This window comes from Leuresthes tenuis, unplaced genomic scaffold (assembly GCF_036924035.1).
Source record: "Leuresthes tenuis unplaced genomic scaffold, fLeuTen1.0.hap1 SCAF_5, whole genome shotgun sequence".
Classification (NCBI taxonomy): Eukaryota; Metazoa; Chordata; class Actinopteri; order Atheriniformes; family Atherinopsidae; genus Leuresthes; species Leuresthes tenuis.
The window spans coordinates 33,220,081-33,240,957 of record NW_027325359.1 but is presented as its reverse complement, the minus strand read 5'-3'; the positions used below and the strand labels follow the sequence as shown (position 1 = coordinate 33,240,957).

The following is a 20,877-nucleotide window of genomic DNA, read 5'->3' as shown; positions in this document are numbered from 1 at the left end:
CATAGACTGTTTCGTGGAGCAAATATCTAAAAGACCTGACGACCGGAAAGGATTCTTCTCGTCTCTGGGCAGCTCCATCATGAAGCCCTTCAGAGTTCACAACAAAGTTCAAATTCTGTAGCTCGGACGCTTTCACATAAGTTACAGACTTCTTTCTTTCTTAGAAGGGGTTTTCTCTGGGTTCTCCGGTTCCCCGCAACATTCTTTATTAATATTTTTACATGTTCAATATTTCTCAATGTGCTTTTAGAAGTTTAGATGCTGGTCTTAGAACTTCAGATTCTTTAACTTCATATCCTAGAACTTCAGATCCTAGAACTTCAGATCCTAGAACTTCAGATCCTTGAACTTCAGATCCTAGAACTTCAGATCCTAGAACTTCAGATCCTTGAACTTCAGATCCTTGAACTTCAGATCTTAGAACTTCAGATCCTAGAACTTCAAATCCTTGAACTTCAGATCCTAGAACTTCAGATCCTAGAACTTCAGATCCTTGAATTTCAGATCCTTGAACTTCAGATCTTAGAACTTCAGATCCTAGAACTTCAGATTCTTTAACTTCAGATCTTAGAAGTTTCATTAGAATTTTACATTTCAATACTTTTACATTCATTTTTATAATTTTTTTCTTACATAATTGTTAAATGTGCTTTCAAAATGTTCTGCAACCTCAATACAATTTAAATAAAAAATATAAAAACTTATATTTGAATATCTTTTTCAGTCATTTGTTGTCTCACTTCATGGAAATCTGAAATGTCATGGAAATGATTTTAATGACTCTTATTTATGGTCTTAAAATGTCTAAAGATGGTTTAATTACTCAGCTGAATCACTTTATTCAACACCTCATGGTTTTATTTGTAAAAAGTTCCTCTAATAAAGAATGAATCGCTGTAGTGAATCTTTGGATTATTGGGTTTATGCACCACACTAAATACAAGGCTCATGTTTTTACACACATACTTTAAGAATAACCTATAAAGACACAGTTCACTTAATTTCTTCTCAACATAACTATGTGATAAACTTATTATTGTGCTGCAAGTTTAAAATAAAAAGGTCTCTCAAAAGTTTCAATTTAAACCAATCTGTGTCCCGCTGTCTGTGTGTTAACGTTACTAATCAGCATGTTTCAGATAAAGATGTAGGCAAATGTAAGTGCAATTATTTAATAAGATTAATGTTTTAACGCTGAAATAAAAGGTACACAGTCATTACTACAAGTTATGCTGTGTAAATCTGTGGCTTGTTTCGTCATTGTTCATGAGAAAGCATTGTTTATTAGCGTCTGTTGCTAACGAGTGTTTTTGGTATGACTGGAGGAATAGCTTCATTATGATTGTGTTTATTGCATTAAATCACACACTGGATCCCCAAGTTTTGATGACAGTTAACGCACATAAACACACCGAATGATAGAGACTCGTGTCAGCGAGCATGACAGTGTTACAGCTAGCATGACAGTGTGGCAGCTGGCATGACAGTATGTCAGTTAGCATGGCAGTATGTCAGCTAGCATGACAGTGTTATAGCTGTTATGACAGTGTGTCAGCTAGCATGACAGTGTGTTAGCTGGCATCATAGTGTTACAGCTATTATGACAGTGTTACAGCGAGAATGACAGTGTTACAGCTAGCATGGCAGTGTTACAGCGAGCATGACAGTGTGTCAGCTAGCATGACAGTGTTACAGCTAGCATGACAGTGTGTCAGCTCAACCCAGTCTCACGGCTGTTCGTGAAACTGTCACGAAATTAAACTTTGAAATTCGTGCTCCCTGCCACGATTTAATAATAGGTTTTCGTGCTGCATTTAAAATTCAATCTTGTCTTTCCGTAATTATTAGATAATTAATAGGTCCTGGAAGCGCAATGTTTTCATTTGTAGGCGGCACATATGACGGAAAATAAGAGCGTTTTCACGATTCTTTCGGGTCAAAATAAAATACAAATTGATTATTAACGATACTGTAGAGACGTGTGGCGGCCATTGCTAAGAAATATATTTGCTTGTTTTCCAAGAAAAGATTTAATTTCAATGGTTTGTTTCATCAATCTATGCTATTCAATTCAATTCAATTTTATTTATATGGCGCCAGATTACAACAATTGTCATGGCGGTTGCTATGGTGATCATAATTTGTACATTTTATGTACGTTTTATTTGCAGCTTTTAAAGCCAGCACAGTTAGAAATTGAAGTTTTTATATTTAGGATAAGCTGTATTTTACTGTAAGATGGACTTTATTTTACTTGGTTCGCGGTTTCAGCAGTTTCCTGCGGGGATCGACCCATTGCGATCAGACTACTACCCAGGTAGTACTTGAGCTCATGCCAGCCAAGGCACAGTTCTTTACCATGTAGGCACGGTTTGAAAAGGGCCAACTGTGTTCCGATGCCATTCTAAATCTCTAAATGTAGATTTCTTTTTCATCTTCTTTTTATTTCAGAAGACATGTTTCCTAACATGTGAGTAGCCAACTCTGACAGAGTGAAGAGAGCACCAAATCTTTGGCAAAAATGAATTATTTGTAAGCATTTCTTTAGCCACCTTCACGCACCCACTAAAGTACTGAAACGTTCTTGGGATGTTCCAGAGCAGCGGTCTATGAGAAACCTGCGCAACATTCGCTCGGGACTTCTTTCAGATATTTTTTCACCCAGCCCCTCCTTCACTCTCCAGACACCCGTTCTTCCCCTTTCCCTTGTATTTACAGCCATGATGGCGCATCTCAAGCAGAAAGATTCCCTCTGCGGACAAGTTTGACCTGCATGGTGTCAGGATGGCCGAGCGGTCTAAGGCGCCAGACTCAAGGCTTGATTCCTTCCTTAGCAGAGGGACTTCTGGTCTCCACAAGGAGACGTGGGTTCAAATCCCACTCCTGACACTGCGTTGACACTTACTACATGCTGAAATCTTTCTTGCATATTAGAAGACCAAGATCATGACCATGACCCCTCAATGTGGGTCATGATAGGAAGGAGGTTCAAAGGTCCCGTAACTTCCTTTGTATGTGACACAACAATTTAGGACATCGAGGTGAAGGTATACCTGCTGCTTGGTGTATGGCTTTACATCCAGCAATTCACCTCGTTGACAATATATGAATATATAAAAAGAATAGATAAAATCGAATGGGTTTTGCCGGGTTCTTGTGAAGGCTTATGTGGCTTTCATGACTCATCCAGTGACATCACTCCCTGGCCAATCAGTGGCCTGCAATCTGTAGACGTCACATTTTCGACTCGGCTAATCTCGAACCCCAGAGTAGGTGCTAAAAATGCACCTGCTGCTACTAGGTACTACCTAATGGAAAACCCTAAAAGCTGAGTTGGATCAAGTCGCATGGCATAGGTACTAGTTGAAAAGGGCCAATTGTGTTCTGATGCCATTCGAAATCTCTGAACGTAGACTTATTTAAATTTTTGTTATTTTCTTTTATTCATTTTTTTTCAGAAGTCATGTTTTCAGATGTGTGAATATGCGTCTGTATAATTCTCCTCCAATCACGTTGCCCCGTTTCCATTTTTGGTGATAGCCAATCACGATGGCACTTCTCCATAATTCAGCCCAACAGCCAATCACGTTGCCCCGTTTCCATTTTTGGTGATAGCCAATCACGATGGCACTTCTCCATAATTCAGCCCAACAGCCAATCACGTTGCCCCGTTTCCATTTTTGGTGATAGCCAATCACGATGGCACTTCTCCATAATTCAGCCCAACAGCCAATCACGTTGCCCCATTTCCATATGTGCTGATAGCCAATCGCGATGGCACTTCTCCATAATTCTGCCCGCAGGACTTCAGGTGACTTTAACTACAGAAGGTAAATATATCGTTTTTTCTACGTGGCGATTTTTTTGTCAAACATGCTAATGCTATTGTACTGCTCTATATTGTACTGCTAATCAGTACGACATATTAACTTCTGTTGTCACAAAAGTCTTAAATATGCATTGCTGCTACTAGTATTAGTTGATAACAAGCTAGGGTATGAATGAAATCTATGTAGTATTCACTTCTGTTGTAATATATGTGTAATATGTAGGCTACTGCTATTAGTTAATAATTAGCTGTGTGTTTGTGTGATTGTATGCAAGTAAGAACTTATGTGTGTGCATGAATATATATATTTTAATAAGTTAAAAATAGTGCACATTGGTCATATTTCTGTGATGTACAAATATTAGCTGTTTGGTATAGATATTCTTTCTCTGTTAATGGCAGATGGCTTCCAAACAAAAAAAAAAACACAGGGCCATGGGAGAGGAGGAGTGGATATCCCGCCTGCGAAAATTTGCTGCCTCGGGTGTTTGGCCCTCTGAGGCAGGAAACAGACCAGCACCTCGGCAGAAAAAGTGACATGATCTGTATCTGAAAGGTAAACCTGCACAGAGTGATATGTGTATCATATTAAATGTAAAGCTGTGACATATTTAAAGGGAACACCTTCTTATTTGCTGTCAAACGTTAATACAGATTGAGAAATGCCCAATGCAGATGAGGGGACAAATGTCACTGTTTGGAGGTGCACAGAGCTGTAACTGTGGTTTGCATGCAAAGAAGGTATCAGAAGGCTCTCATACAATTATGACGTGCTGGTGGCAGAGCAACCAGGGCCCTCACCTGCAGATTCACCACCACCAAAGGACGTCTCCTTAGCTGGTGGTGAACCGAGAAGACCCATTGTGACTTTGGTATCAGTAAGTAATGAGGATTTACTTATGCTGATATTTATATTAATATTATTAATATACTCAACTGTATAAAATGTACAAAGCCCCAGTTAAGGTTATGTTTTTCTTTTTGTCAGTTTACAAAGCCACGGTTTGGTGGCTGTCATGGTGCCATGCTGAAGCCAAACTTAAGAGAGAATGATACATAGGTTGACTTTGATTTTAAAAAATGTACATTGTTATTGTTTTCATGTAACTATAGTGGCACTTTCATGCATTTCATTCATTTCATGTTGAAATGATCTGGTTTTATTGACTGCTATACCCATAATGATAGATAGATTAATTCACTATCATCTATGGTTATCCTATATTGTGAACTGTGCCTTTATTCCCTCAGACGTCTGAATTATCCAACCGCATCACAAGCCCCACCAAAAGAAAAGTATCACCACCTGGCTGCAGTCCCAAGAAGTTTCTGCAGATCGTTTCTCCTCTGTCTCTTCCTCCATCTCCATCTCCTGTACTTTTAAACCCCAGTCCATTCATTGTGCCAGTTGTGTTTGTCATCCCAAATGGAAACAAACAGATTGATCCATCTGATTCCCTGCCCTCACCTCCACTAACCCGGAGAGCTTACACCCGCACGGTGGGTGAATTATACAGACGCTTGGTCTCCCGCTATCGGTTCGAGCCCCACGTTGTGTGTCAAAGCTTTAATAAACAGATGTTTCATCCAGAACTTTAAGGCAAAGTTCAGCTTTGTTACCACCATGACATTGTGTCTCTTTGAAAAGATACGAACCTCCTGAAATGCACAACATTGATGATCAAACTTGCGCAAGAGCTTCATACTTGTCTTTGTTTAGCTAAACGGCCCTAAACCAAATCCCATTCATTCTCTATTGTAGTGCCTAAATCACTACGGATGTAATATATTTTCGACCGCTATGTCTTTCTTCGCCTTTTTCTACAAGAAACTTTTAAACTTTTTCCCAGTAAATGATTAGCGGGACCGCTCTACTGTACGCTGACGCTCCGAGAATTTTACGTGTGATCCTCGTTAAAGACAATTAACGGTAAGACATATTAATGAGGATAGTGTGGCAACACTGATGAATTAGAACGCACACACAAATAACGTTCTATTTCTGGTCTCCATGACAACGGTTGTTGTCATGAAAACGAAATGTATGTTCTGTCAGTTGATGTCAGTTATTGTCAGTTTAATATTTTTCTTTTAAGTGGAGTAAGGAAATGAATAAATAATAGAGTCTTACCGAAACGTCGTCTCTTTCTCTTCAAACTCCACAATAGATATTTAAAAAGTACATCATAAACTTACGTTTGTAGTTCATAGTAACCGCTGATAAAATGCAGGGAAATGAGACGTCAAATGATGAATGAAAATTTTCATTCATACTCATGTATGGGCTTGCATGTTATAACAGTAAGCTAACCGGTCATTATTTGAGAGTTATTCATTTTTTTAATGATGTATTGGCGTAACGCCAGCTGTAAGAGACTGTTACTGTATAATATACACCCACATTGTGTCTAACGCATCTTACCGTCTTTCTGTTCAGTTAATATCGATTACTAGTGCTGAAGAACTCTGTACTGTAGGAACTTTTTTTCCTCTGTGGGCTGTTTATCAAGGGATTACTTTAAATGTTTTGGAATAATACACTGTAACAAAATTTCCTGTTAAATTACAGTAAACTACTGGCAGCTACAGTTGCCAGCTTGAAACTGTTATTCTACAGTGTACCTACTGTGATCTACAACAACAGTTTAGTACTGTAAACATATTACAGTACTGTGCTGTATGGAAAATAAACATTACAGTATTATACTGTAAGCTCTTTTGTTGCAATTATACTGTTATTTTACAGTTCCTACAGTATTCTCCATGAACAACTTGTTACTGTAAATCTGTAGAATGTGATCATCACAGTGATATAAACCAAAGATTTAAAAGTTTTACATTTAAAAATAATAATAAATGAAAATAGCTATCACAGAAATGGCTCAGACAAGAGATGGCCTTACAACATTAGGCATTTATTAAAGCTGAACATTTTCTGCATCTACGAAATTCATAAAAACACCATTACTACTTGCTTGTCAGAATTTTCTCTTGAACTATGACAAGTGATGGCTAATGTTACATTCATTAAACTTTGTAAACTTTAAACTCGACTCCTCCCCGGGTCAAAATTGACCAGGTCTGCATCAAATGCATAGCAGCTAAAAAGTAAAAGCTAACTTAATAACACACATTCCATTAACAATAACATCAAACAGGCTCTCAACAATGGTGGGTCCAAAAATGAACCTGGACATCCGAGACAGATAGGCTATACTGACTAAATAAAGCCCCACTCAAAGTCCATCAAATTTTTTAGTAGAGTGGCCACATGGGGATTCACTGTTGTTGCCTTTATGTGGACCAGCTTCCCCGTCTTCTTTGACACCACCTTCCCCTGGCTGGTCTTTCTTCCCCTCTCAGGATTAATCCCAATGAGGCACCTAAAATGTAATAATAGAGAAAGTATATAAGATATTAGGTATGGTAAGTTGCATTTAATATGGAACCCTATCACATTAATTGAATAAAAAAATAAAATGTATTTTTATGATAATGACCCCTGGGTCTTATAATTATGAGAGAATGATCTGAAACTATTTATGAGAAACAAAACATTCACGACTCAGGATTACAACAGATCAGCTGTTGCCATTATTACAGTATCTATTAAACTTTGAGGGTGGCATGAGGAAATCTTTGGGAAATTTTATCTTTGGCAAATTTCAACATATAGATACTTTTTGAAAACTGTATTTCAGGCTCCTCAACCATGGTGTCTATTTTCAACTCAATGAGAGCACCACAGAGAGTGACATGGCCAGTCTGAACATCCCCATTCCTTAATTAAGATGGGCGCCAAAAGGAAGAAGGCTATGCTTTGATGTGCAGGAGTACAACTGTAAAAGTTAATATACCAGCATGGCTTATAATAAATGACAATTCAATATTTCTGAACAGAGCTGGGAGAGGGGTAACACTCAAACAATATTTCTGGCAGAAATTTACCTTTGAACAAACTCCAGGGTCCTTGCAGGTTCTTCTTGGTATTGCAGGTTGAACACATAGTATGTGGCGAAAACTGCAGCAAGCCCTGTGAGGAAGTTTTTTTGGATGCCTTCACAGATGACCTGGCTTTCGATGCTGATCATCCAATGTCCTAATGTGACTCCATCACCAGCAACTGATGCAGAAAACTGTTATGGAAAACAAATATGGACATAAGGGACTTATATGAGGATAAGAAGTTCACAGAAAAATCCACCTTTGTGTTTGTGTGGCATTAAAGCTATTTTTTGGTTGTTTAACTGGTGTTTTAGGTCACTACACACACACATTGAACTGTCGTGCTAAGAGGAAAGCTGGACAGAAATGTGTTCGATGTATTCATTGCAATGTCTGTGTATTTTGCAGAATAACACACTAAAGACAGAACATAAAAAGTTACACTAAGTCTCTGTTCAAGTGTGCAACACCTATCCACACATTTTCTGCTGTATTTATATCAGGTATCATGAAAGATCTTATTGCAAATCATTAGTTTCCACAACTTGAGATAGCAAAAACAATGATGAGAGAACTACATCATGACAGACCACGATAAAACAAGTTTAGGAGACAGATACAGAAAGAGAAATTAGACAGATGGAGACATAGAAGGACAGACTGACTTTGTTCTATACTCCATGTCTTGCTGTTATGACACTTACCCAGTAAAATCAGTCATGGACTGGTTGGGGGAGTCAGGGTGCGCTCAACATCGGCTACTGTGGCAGACATCTGTAGGACATGGACAACAGTATCCAAATTAAGAATGGAATTGCATGTACAGTCATTGCAGACACAAGACATATTGCTAAACAAAACTTACATCAGCTTTTAGTCAGTTTTTAGTGTGTGTGTATTGCTAGCCCTGTGGAGATCCTCATTTTCAGTGTATCTATGACAGTATTTATGTCAGCTTCAGAAAGTCCAAGTGATGTCAACTTCTCATTAAGCTTGGAAAGTAGGTGAGATTGATTGATGTCATGTATTTCCTGATAATGTTCAATTATTGTTTGAATGATGGAGGATGGAAGGAGCAATTTCGCTTGTAATTTCAAGTAAAACAAGGCCAAATGTCTGATGAATTCCCCTTCATCTGCTCTTTCTGGGTAGACCTCCATGTCTTCATCACTGGACTGACTGGGATTCTCAAGCTGTGTATCACAGCCCTCATCATTCCGATCACTGGTGCTGCTTGTACTTGCTATGGAGTCAATTAGACTTCCTTCAGAGTAATCTTTATGCTTTCTGGACACATGTGATGTGAATGTTGACTTAACTGTAAACGTATTATCACATTGTCTGAAAGGGCACAAGACTGTCTTTCCCTCAGTTATATGACTTTTCAGGTGCAAGAGAAGACCCCGGATATCCTCACAATGTTTACCACAGAAGTCAATGTGACATGTTAAATCTCCTGCATTATCCAGTTTAGTTACATTCTTTACATATTTATGGCGATGAGTGTGAGAGCGAAAGGCCGAAAACTTAGAAAAAGCTCTTGTGCATCCAGGGAAACCACACTTGAAAGATGCATTAGGCAGACAACTATGAGCTCGCATGTGCCTGACATGTGCAAATGTATTCCTGCAGGTTTTACCACATATGTTGCAAGTTATCATGTTACTAACTACAGGCCTTCACAGCAAAAATATCTTTAACATACTCTCAAGAAGAAAAAAATCATTACATCAACAACGAGTCAACTAACCTTTAGCTACTGTATATTACATTGGTGTATATTTGGAGCAACTTTTTAGCTTTTAACATCAACCTGCATAACAAGCTTCTCCCTATAAACTCGCATAAACCGTTCTATGTGAAAAAGTACAATAACAAATGACAAAATAGAACCTTGCAGCCCATCTTAATTAGATCTGACAACAATTCAAATGCCCAAGCCAACTTATGCTTTGTAATGAGCTTCAACGGAAACCGGATAGGATGAGGATGAGGATGCGCTGCGCAGTTGACGAGAGAACGGCGAAGAAAGCAGCAGGTGATGCCTCAAGTGCTCCATGCAGTTCGGTGCTTTCAGTTTAAGAGTTCGGATGAAAACTAATTCTTCATCTTCTTGTTATTGTGTCCTCAATCTCAAATAAAAACACTGATGTGTAGGCCTATTTTTAATTTAATTTAATATTTTATTTTGTTCAGATGAACTATTAAACTGACCGAAGATCAAGTCTGATTTAAAGTTAACTGAAAAAGAAAAAAAATACTGTATTATACCGTATTACTATAGCTAGCTTGCTGTAAAAAAAAAATAATAAATACTGCTTTTTACTGTAAAATTTTACAGGAGCTTGCTGTTTATATTTTGTTCCTCAAAGACATCAGAATTTACAGTATTCAACTGTATTAATGGAAAACGGTACACTACTGTGCAAAAAATCCAGTATTTTTACAGCAATTTGTTACAGTGTAGAATCAGAGTAAACCTGCAGAGTGAAACTGTTTTAATCATTACTCAATATATTTTTCCATCCTCTTACTTTCTTGTACACACTAAAAAATCTGTGTCCTCATATGCACCTGTGCCTCTGCTCTCTTCTTGGCCTCTTTAAGGATAAGATAATGGAGAGTAACAGGTTTTTAATAGGACTATTCTTTGAGCTAAAATATTAAAGTTGATGTGAAAACAACATGAAAAATAGATATATGTCATTGATTTTTTAACTATTTTACTGTTGCGCAGGTTGAGATGCAGAAGAAAATGATGTTCTTTCCTGGGAAATTTCAAGTGGTTTTCCGCAAAGGGCCTCTTGTTTTTCTCCTCCAGGAGCCTTCTCCTGAGGCCAAGCACATTAAGGATGACAAGAGTCAGAGCAGAGCTTGTGCGACAGAATGCTCTCAGTATGGTCCGTCAGAGAGGGGGGGTGCCTCAGATATGACAGAGGTGCTGGGAGACTACATCCTACAGTTTGGCAAATATCAAGGGAAGTCTTTTAGGTGGCTTTTGAAGAATGATGTTGGGTATACTTTGTACCTGATTAAGAATCTCCAGAAGGAAGAGGCTTTAGGAATCAGTCAAACTGAGGGGCATAACAAAGACAGTCTCTTCACATTTGTGGACTATGCGCTTAGTTTTACAGAGATTCAGACTGCTCTAAATTATGAGGGTGTTGCAGCAGCATTTTCTGAAGATGATCAGCTGGTGGGCTTCGGCTCCCGTAGAAAAAGCACCTGGAAGGAGATATGGGACAGCAGAGCTGATGGCTTTGCAGATATTTCATGGACAAAAAGACATGCTGAAGCTTGTGGATCAGCAATATGCAGATGTGGTTTATCGGGCTGCCACAGATCCCAACAGCTTGCTTCACCCCACAACCAGGCAACATATTGCTCGCTACGTAAAGCACCGGGCAAAGCTTATCAATGCCAGTTCTTCTCTGAACACAAGCCCTGAAAAACTCTTTGACTGAGGGGAGTAAGACTGCCAGTGTTCCTGTTGTCACCATTGAGCCTGTTCGATTCAACCCTCCAGAAACTTCTTTGGCCACACCGATGACACAAGACTCTATTGAGAAAATTGTGCAAGACATTTTAACACGGCAGCAGCAGCACCAGTCAGAGCAGAAGCAAAGACAGACAAAAAACTGTCTCGCATGTGGATAGCCCAAGTCCAGATATGGGACCGATGGATTCTCAGTCCATTATTGTTTTCAGCAAGGGCCCGTGCAGTATTTCTACTGCTCTAAAAAGGTGCACAACATCTATGCTGCTGAGGGTCTCTCTAACCCTAAAATGTCTTTTGAGGATTTTTCATCCACTCAGTTCTTTCAGAGGGAGCTGGAAGACACAAAGAAAAGAGTGGAAGAGAAGACAGACAAAAAGAGAAAAAGATATATATATATATATATATATATATATATATAGATAGAGAGAGAGAGAGAGAGAGAGAGACAGAGAGAGACAGAGAGAGATATAGATAGATAGATAGATAGATAGTGATAGATCTATCACTATCTAGATCTGAGAGATATTAACATATCTGATAGATATTAACATATATAGCTTTTGATTGACTAAATCATATTTCCATTAGTTTATAAATAATAGACCAGCACTAAAATACAATAAATGATTAAAATACAATAAGTACAATTATTAAGAAAGTGGGATTCACATTTATTGAATCAAAATAGCTGTTTGTCTTCAATAACCAATACAAGGTCATTAAATACAAACAGCTAATTTGATTCAATAAACGTTTTGGTTTGTCACAGATGGGATTCGAACCAGGGTCTCAGCCATCATTCAGAGTTCCGTTCAGAACCTTGGACATCACATAAAAGGTGTCCTGTTGGAATGTAAGTTTAAACTATCACAACAGCACGGGCCTTTTCAACAAACCATCAAAACACCATTTAGAAGAATGCACTGATGGAAAATATACCATGTACCATCTCTCTGTAAATACAAATACTTTCACACCATAAAAGGTTTTAAAAAAAGGTCAACCCAGACTTGTGCTAAAAAAATGGTTTTTAGCACACAATAATCCAAACATCAGCACCAAGGGCGTAACCATGGTTTAGACATTGGGAACCATGACAACGCAGAACGACGCAAGGTGGTTTCAAATTAAATTAAATCGCCCGCGATTATTCGGAACGTACGTTTCCTTCTCCGACGTGGAAAAGTTTATGAAAAGGATCTGTCATAAATTATTGTGTGTTGTTCCACTTCAACAATAAAGTCTCTCGTAGTCCATGTTCAGACTCTTTGATTAATTGACAGCTGACAGGCACCACTGGTAGTGACGTAACGTTGATGTGAAGTTGTGATAAACTACGTATTGTGTTTTATTTTGAAAGGGGGCGGAAGTTTATTTTGTCGGTTCTGTGTCGGATTTCCTGTTCTGGTACAATCTGCTCCTGTTGAGCTTGGCGCGGTTGAGCAGCGGCTCCATCAAAAGTAGAAGTCCAACGTAAAGATAACGAGAGCCGCAGCTGAGACGGTGGCGCGCCTGGTGGGTCACTCTCATTGACTAGAGTGTTAGCGATCAACAACGGCGACCGCGGCGCAGCCGTTACGTCCCCGGTAACACACGGAAATACATTGAAAATAAATAAGACATAACAAGAGACCGATCCCTTGACAGGGTTCATAAAAGGAGAACATGCATTTTACATATTTTCTGCTGTATATTGGGGGGGACAGGTTGGTATTTTCTCAATTTTGGGGGGGACACGACCCCCCAAAGAATGCGTGGTTACGCCATTCAGCACAAAACTAAAATAGTAACTCCAGAAAAACAATGGACATTAAGAGAGTCTTAAAAGAAATACTCCACAAAATTTGCCATCTGTGTGACATGAATGGTGGTGGTCTACCTTATTTGAAGAGAAGCTTCAAGAGGTTAGCTGTTAGCCAGTCCTTTCTCTCAAACCAAGTTACACAATAGCTACGATTTTGGCGCTTTTCTTTCTGTGTAATTTGGATATCCTTTGGATGATGTGCCCCTACTTTTTTCACCAAAGGACATTGAAGAAAACGGATTCGAAAGTAAATAATCCACTTCGTTAACACCGATGCCTGCAATTGTCAAAGTTTCGCCCTACACACGCAATCAAGATTAGGCTTAAAACTTTCCTTTTTGATAAAGCTTATAGTTAGGGATGGCTCAGGTAATCCTGATTCTTCCTGGTCCTGGTTCTGGTTCTGCCAGAGGTTTCTTCCTGTTAAAGGGAGTCGTTCCTTTCCACAGTCACCTCAGGCACGTTCAGGACGGGAGATTTGACTGAAGACAAGTTTCGGTGCAATCTGTTGGTTTCCTTAGCTAGGATATTGTTTTTTTAATTGGCTCTATATGAATTAATTGGATTATGATTACAATGAATTGAATTCCAATTGGCTTGAATTGGACTATATTATTTAAGTGCCTTGAGATGACAATTGTTGTAATCTGGCGCTATATAAATAAAATTGAATTGAATTGAATAGTGTAAATTGATGAAACAAACCAATGAAATTACGATTTTTCTTGGAAAATAAGCAAAAATATTTCTTAGCAATGGCCGCCACACGTCTCTACAGTAGCGTTAATAATCAGGAGTATATTTGTATTTTATTTTGACCTGAAAGAACCGTGAAAACGCTCTTGTTTTCTGTCATATGTGCCGAATACGCTTGAAAACATTGCGCTTCCAGGACCTATTAATTATCTAATAATTACAGTAAGACAGGATTGAATTTTGCCAGCACGAAAGATGCTTGCAATTGAAATGCATTAGTTTTAAAGTCTTGCTGAGCAGCACGAAGACCTTTTATTAAATCGTGGCAGGGAGCACGAATTTGAAAGTTTAATTTCGTGACAGTTTCACGAACAGCGGTGACGTTTGGGTTGAGCTGACACACTGTCATGATAGCTGACACACTGTCATTATAGCTGACCAACCCAGTCGTTAAACTGGTTAGCATGTCAGCTGTTATGGCAGTGTTACAGCTAGCATGGCAGTGTGTCAGCGATAACCGTTTATTGAAGCCTTGACGGTTGAACCATAGTTGACAGTGCATGTCAAAGCACAAACCAAGACTTGAAGTCCAAGGAATTGTCTGTAGACCTCCAACACAGGATTATATCAAGGCACATATCTGGGGAAGGCTACATGAAAATTGCTGCAGCACTGAAAATTCAATAAGCTTAATATGCAATGTTTATATTATTTTGTTCACAATCATTGTCTTATTTAGTTCATGCAGGCTGTTCTGCTCTAATCCCTCTAAATAAAAAGGTTCACATTATAAATTTTACTGAGTATCTCAGCAAAGGTAGAACAACACACTGTAAAAGTGGATATAAAGTGTCAGGTAAACAAAAGGAAGCTATATTTTTGTTTACTTGTTTATGTTTGTTTTTCAGTTATTGATGGTGGTTGAAAATTGTACCTGTAACTTAGCAACAGTGAGTGGGCGGGGTTTATACTATATGATGGAATTACATCACCTGGCAATGCTGTCAAAGTTACATCATCTCCTGTGGGCGGGGCTTATCCACCAATGATGTCACTGGCTGATCTTTGATGTCAGTGATGTAATATTAGAAGTTACTATTAGGTGTTCAGTCAGTTAAACATTTCCTAATTTCTCCAGCGTGCCAACACTCGTGTTCGTGAAAACTCGACCAAGTGACGAAAAGAATTTACCCAAACATTTTAAAACCACAAATACAACAATTACCATGGAGGGAACAAGCAGTTTAAAGATAGAAGAGGCCCCGGAGGTTAATTCTGTATCCACAGTTCAACCACTGGTTGAATCCTGCTTTGGCAGGATAACACAGAACCAGTGGGTGAATCTGATGTCCGGTAACCCTGATGTTGAGACCAAAAACATCATAAAAGATCTGATACGAGAAGTGGTATTACTCATTTCAAAGAGGGTCCAGGAGAAACTCAGAAGCCAAAATAACATTTCCAGAGAAGAAGTGTCGGCCACCATCCGCAACACTATTCCACAAACTTTAGCGGAGATCATGGACATTAAAGATGACGACCAACTCCTGGATTCCAGCTCTTTGACAAGCTTATTTGTCAAAGAGGTAACAGACAGAATTCAGTCTGGCAGCATCTCTGGAGAGTCTGCTTCTCCAATCAAAGAAAGTGACGGGATGAAAGGTAAAACTTGCACGCTATTCAGGAAAATCTTTGCTGGCATGTGCAAAGGACATACATGTGTAAAACTAACCAGTGGAGAGGATCCCGTCGTGTTGGACGATGAAGAAGTGCAGTCCAAAGGAACAGAGGCTCACCTTCAATCTGCACATGAGAACATGCAGGAGCCACCCTTTGTGGATGAAAACCAGGACAAGGACCAGAAGGAAACCACTGACCAGGAAAGAAAAAGAGTCGAAGAATGTGATGCTACAGAGAATGAGCAGGGACTCGTCACATCTCTGCAGACTGAAGAGGCTGCAGATGTCACAGGTCTGGAGGAACAAACTGCTCCAGTCAAAGAAGAAAAATGTAAAAAGACAAGAAAAAGCAAAAGAAGCACGAGGAAGGGACTGCTTCCCTATTGCATGGACGATTCAAATGTGGAGTCCCCAATAAAAAAGGAATCTTTGGCTGAGATGGACTTTATCCCTCAAGAAGAAGCATCATCCTTCACTCCTGTGGAGTCCATGAAACAGGAAGAAAAAGCTGCTCCCGTCAGTGAAGAGAAGGACAAAGAGCCTCCAAAAAGCAAGAAGAGCTTGTTTCAGAGGTTATTTTCTTGTTGTAAAGGGAAGAAGGAAATCAAACCTGAGGACAAAACAAAGGAGATTCCCCATGTGGAGTCTCAAGTAATTCAAGAGGAGGAATCTTTGGCTGAGGTGGACATCATCCCTCAAGAACAAGCATCATCCTTTACTCCTGTGGAGTCCATGAAACAGGAAGAACAACCTGCTCCCGTCAATGAAGAGAAATGTGAAAGAAGCACGAGGAAGGGACTGCTTCCCTGTTGCATGGACTATTCAAATGTGGTGTCCCCAATAAAAAAGGAATCTGTGGCTGAGATGGAAGTTATTCCAGAACAACAAGCATCATCCTTTACTCCTGTAGAGTCAATGAAACAGGAAGAAGAAGCTGCTCCCATCAGTCAAGAAGAAAGCAAAAAGACAAGAAAAAGCAAAAGAAGCACGAGGAAGGGACTGCTTCCATGTTGCATGGACGATTCAAATGTGGTGTCCCCAATAAAAAAGGAATCTGTGGCTGAGATGGAAGTTATTCCAGAACAACAAGCATCATCCTTTACTCCTGTAGAATCCATGAAACAGGAAGAACAAGCTGCTCCCGTCAATGAAGAGAAATGTAAAAGAAGCACGAGGAAGGGACTGCTTCTATGCTGCATGGACGACTCAAATGTGGAGTCCCCAACAAAAAAGGAATCTTTGGCTGAGGTGGACGTTATTCCTGAAGAACAAACAACATCCTTCACTCCTGTAGAGTCCATGAAACAGGAAGAACAATCTGCTCCCATCAGTGAAGAAAATGGCAAAAAAAATAGGAAAAATAAAAGAACCACGAGGAAGGGACTGCTTCCCTGTTGCATGGACGATTCAAATGTGGAGTCCCCAATAAAAAAGGAATCTGTGGCTGAGATGGAAGTTATTCCAGAACAACAAGCGTCATCCTTTACTCCTGTAGAGTCAATGAAACAGGAAGAAGAAGCTGCTCCTGTCAGTAAAGAAGAAAGCAAAAAGACAAGAAAAAGCAAAACAAGCACGAGGAAGGGCCTGCTTCCATGTTGCATGGACGATTCAAATGTGGAGTCCCCAACAAAAAAGGAATCTGTGGCTGAGGTGGAAGTTATTTTTGAGGAACAAACATCATCCTTTACTCCTGTAGAGTCAATGAAACAGGAAGAACAAGCTGCTCCCGTCAGTGAAGAGAAGGACAAAGAGCCTCCAAAAAGCAAGAAGAGCTTGTTTCAGAGGTTATTTTCTGGTCCTAAAGGGAAGAAGGAAATCAAGCCTGAGGACAAAACAAAGGAGATTCCCCATGTGGAGTCTCAAGTAATTAGAGAGGAGGAATCTTTGGCTGAGGTGGACATCATCCCTCAAGAACAAGCATCATCCTTTACTCCTGTAGAGTCAATGAAACAGGAAGAACAAGCTGCTCCCGTCAGTGAAGAGAAGGACAAACAGCCTCCAAAAAGCAAGAAGAGCTTGTTTCACAGGTTATTTTATTGTCCTAAAGGGAAGAAGGAAATCAAACCTGAGGACAAAACAATGGAGATTGCCGATGTGGAGTCCCAAGCAATTCAAGAGGAGGAATCTTTGGCTGACATCATCCCTCAAGAAGAAGCAACATCCTTTACTCCTGTGGAGTCCATGAAACAAGAAGAACAAGCTGCTCCTATCAGTGAAGAAGAAAGCAAAAAGACAAGAAAAAGTAAAAGAAGCACGAGGAAGGGCCTGCTTCCATGTTGCATGGACGACTCAAATGTGGAGTCCCCAATAAAAAAGCAATCATTGGCTGATGTGGACGTTATTCCAGAAGAACAATCATCATCCTTCACTCCTGTAGAGTCCATGAAACAGGAGTCTTTAGATATCATCATAGACAAGGTCATTGAGTTAAAAGCAGTCGATGATAAATGTCAACAGAACAAACAAGAAAAAGAAGAAAGGTGCAAAATATTGGTGGAAACATTTGTGGAGGATCTAATTCTTTACATCTTTTGGAAAGCAACGATGGCATGCCCCCACCAAGACACTCAAGCTCTAAAATGCCGGCTGTTGGAGAGAATCTGGCCTGAAGTTGAGAAATTAGACTTTAACATCCCCGAAGAAAAGTTTGAAAATCTTGAACAAGATGTTTACAGAGACCTTTGTAGAAGTGTGTCCTTCCCACAACTTATTTCTGAGGTATGTATGAGCTCAAAGAAGCCATTTGCAGATGGAGTAATTGCCTGCTCATTCAAGAAACACATCACTAAGAAACCTTCATTCTTCCAAAGATTCTCATTTAAAGACAAAAACACCCCAAAGTCCCACAGATGTCTGTGTGTACCTCACCAGATATCATCAGAAACATCCACTTTCAGTGAACTGATGCCTCACAACCAGAAATCTCAGGACAAGGTTTCTGAATCGTCTCCTGTCAGTGAGATGGAGGTTGCTCAGAGCTCAGAGTTCACCACCAGCGACATCAGGGAGTCTCCGAAATACAGCTCAGAGGCTTCCTTAAGATCTGATGTCAAACACGTACAAATTCGAAGAGACAGAGAGGAAAGATGCAAACTGTCTATTGAAATGCTTGTGAACACGGTGATTTTGCATCTCTTCAGAAAAGCAAACATAAAATACAAACCAGAAAACTTTGAAGCTATTGTCAAGCGGCTGCATGAAAGAATGATGGCCGAAGCCCAGAAAAAGGACTTTAATATCCCACCAGAGACCTTTAAACACCTTGATCGTACCATCTGCATGGACCTGTGTAAACGTACTGCCTGTCCACACCTGATTACACTGATGTTCCTGGACATAGAACAACCATTATGTGACGAAATTGTCATAGACTGTTTCGTGGAGCAAATATCTAAAAGACCTGACGACCGGAAAGGATTCTTCTCGTCTCTGGGCAGCTCCATCATGAAGCCCTTCAGAGTTCACAACAAAGTTCAAATTCTGTAGCTCGGACGCTTTCATATAAGTTACAGACTTCTTTCTTTCTTAGAAGGGGTTTTCTCTGGGTTCTCCGGTTCCCCGCAACATTCTTTATTAATATTTTTACACGTTCAATATTTCTCAATGTGCTTTTAGAATTTTAGATGCGGATCTTAGAACTTCAGATCCTAGAACATCAGATCCTTGAACTTCAGATCCTTGAACTTCAGATCCTAGAACTTCAGATCCTTTAACTTCAGATCCTAGAACCTCAGATCCTTGAACTTTAGATTCTTGAACTTCAGATCCCTGAACTTCAGATCCTAGAACCTCAGATTCTTGAACTTCAGATCCTTTAACTTCAGATCCTAGAACCTCAGATCCTTGAAGTTCAGATTCTTGAACTTCAGATCCTAGAACCTCAGATCCTAGAACCTCAGATCCTTGAACTTCAGATTCTTGAACTTCAGATCTTAGAATTTTACAAGTTTAATTAGAAGTTTACTTTTCAATACTTTTACATTCATTTTTATAATTTTTTTTCTTACATAATTGTTAAATGTGTTTTCAAAATGTTCTGCAACCTTAATACAATTTAAATAAAAAATATAAAAACTTACATTTGAATGTCTTTTTCAGTCATTTGTTGTCTCACTTCATGGAAATCTGAAATGTCATCTAAATGATTTTAATGACTCTTACTTATCGTCTTAAAATGTCTAAAGATGGTTTAATTATTCAGCTGAATCACTTTATTCAACATCTCATGGTTTTATTAGTAAAAAGTTCCTCTAATAAATAATGAATCGCTGTACCGAACCTTTGGGTTATTGGGTTTATGCACCACACTAAATACAAGGCTCATGTTTTTACACACATACTTTAAGAATAACCTTTAAAGACACGGTTCACTCAATTTCTTCTCAACATAACTGTGATAAACTTATTATTGTGCTGCAAGTTTAAAATTAAAAGGTCTCTCAAAAGTTTCAATTTAAACCAATCTGTGTCCCGCTCTCTGTGTGTTAACGTTACTAATCAGCATGTTTCAGATAAAGATGTAGGTCAATGTAAGTGCAATTATTTAATAAGATTAATGTTTTAACGCTGAAATAAAAGGTACACAGTCATTACTACAAGTTATGCTGTGTAAATCTGTGGCTTGTTTCGTCATTGTTCATGAGAAAGCATTGTTTATTAGCATCTGTTGCTAACGAGTGTTTTTGGTATGACTGGAGGAATAGCTTCATTATGATTGTGTTTACTGCATTAAATCACACACTGGATAACCAAGTTTTGATGACAGTTAACACACATAAACACACCGAATGATAGAAACTCGTGTCAGCTAGCATGATAGTGTGTCAGCTGATATGACAGTGTGTATGCTAGCATGACAGTGTTACAGCTAGCATGGCAGTGTTACAGCTAGTATGGCAGTGTGTCAGCTAGCATGACAGTGTTAAAGCTAGCATGACAGTGTGTCATTTAGCATGACAGTGTGTCATTTAGCATGACAGTGTTACAGCTAGCATGACAGAGTTACAGCTAGCATGTTAGTGTTAAAGCTTGCATGACAGTGTGTCAGCTGGCATGAGCACACATAAACACACCGATTGAAAGAAACTCGTGTCAGCTAGCATGACAGTTTGTCAGCTTTCATGACAGTGTTACAGCTTGCATGACAGTGTGTCAGCTAGCATGTTAGTGTTACAGCTTGCATGACAGTGTGTCAGCTAGCATGACAGTGTTATAGCTAGCATGATAGTGTTTCAGCTGATATGACAGTGTGTCAGCTAGCATGACAGTGTGTCAGCTAGCATGACAGTGTGTCAGCTAACATAACAGTGTGTCAGCTAGCATGACAGTGTTACAGCTAGCATGGCAGTGTTACAGCTAGCATGACAGTGTGTCAGCTAGCATGATAGTGTTACAGCTAGCATGACAGTGTGTCATTTAGCATGAC

The 20,877-nt window shown here is 39.3% G+C and overlaps 1 non-coding gene across 1 annotated transcript; it reads left to right on the top strand.

Annotated features, from left to right (window-relative positions):
* The first annotated feature begins 2,778 nt into the window (after window positions 1-2,778).
* trnal-caa (transfer RNA leucine (anticodon CAA)) lies at window positions 2,779-2,889 on the top strand. Its single transcript has 2 exons — window positions 2,779-2,816; window positions 2,844-2,889. It is a non-coding gene; the product is annotated as a tRNA-Leu (tRNA).
* Window positions 2,890-20,877: the final 17,988 nt, after the last annotated feature.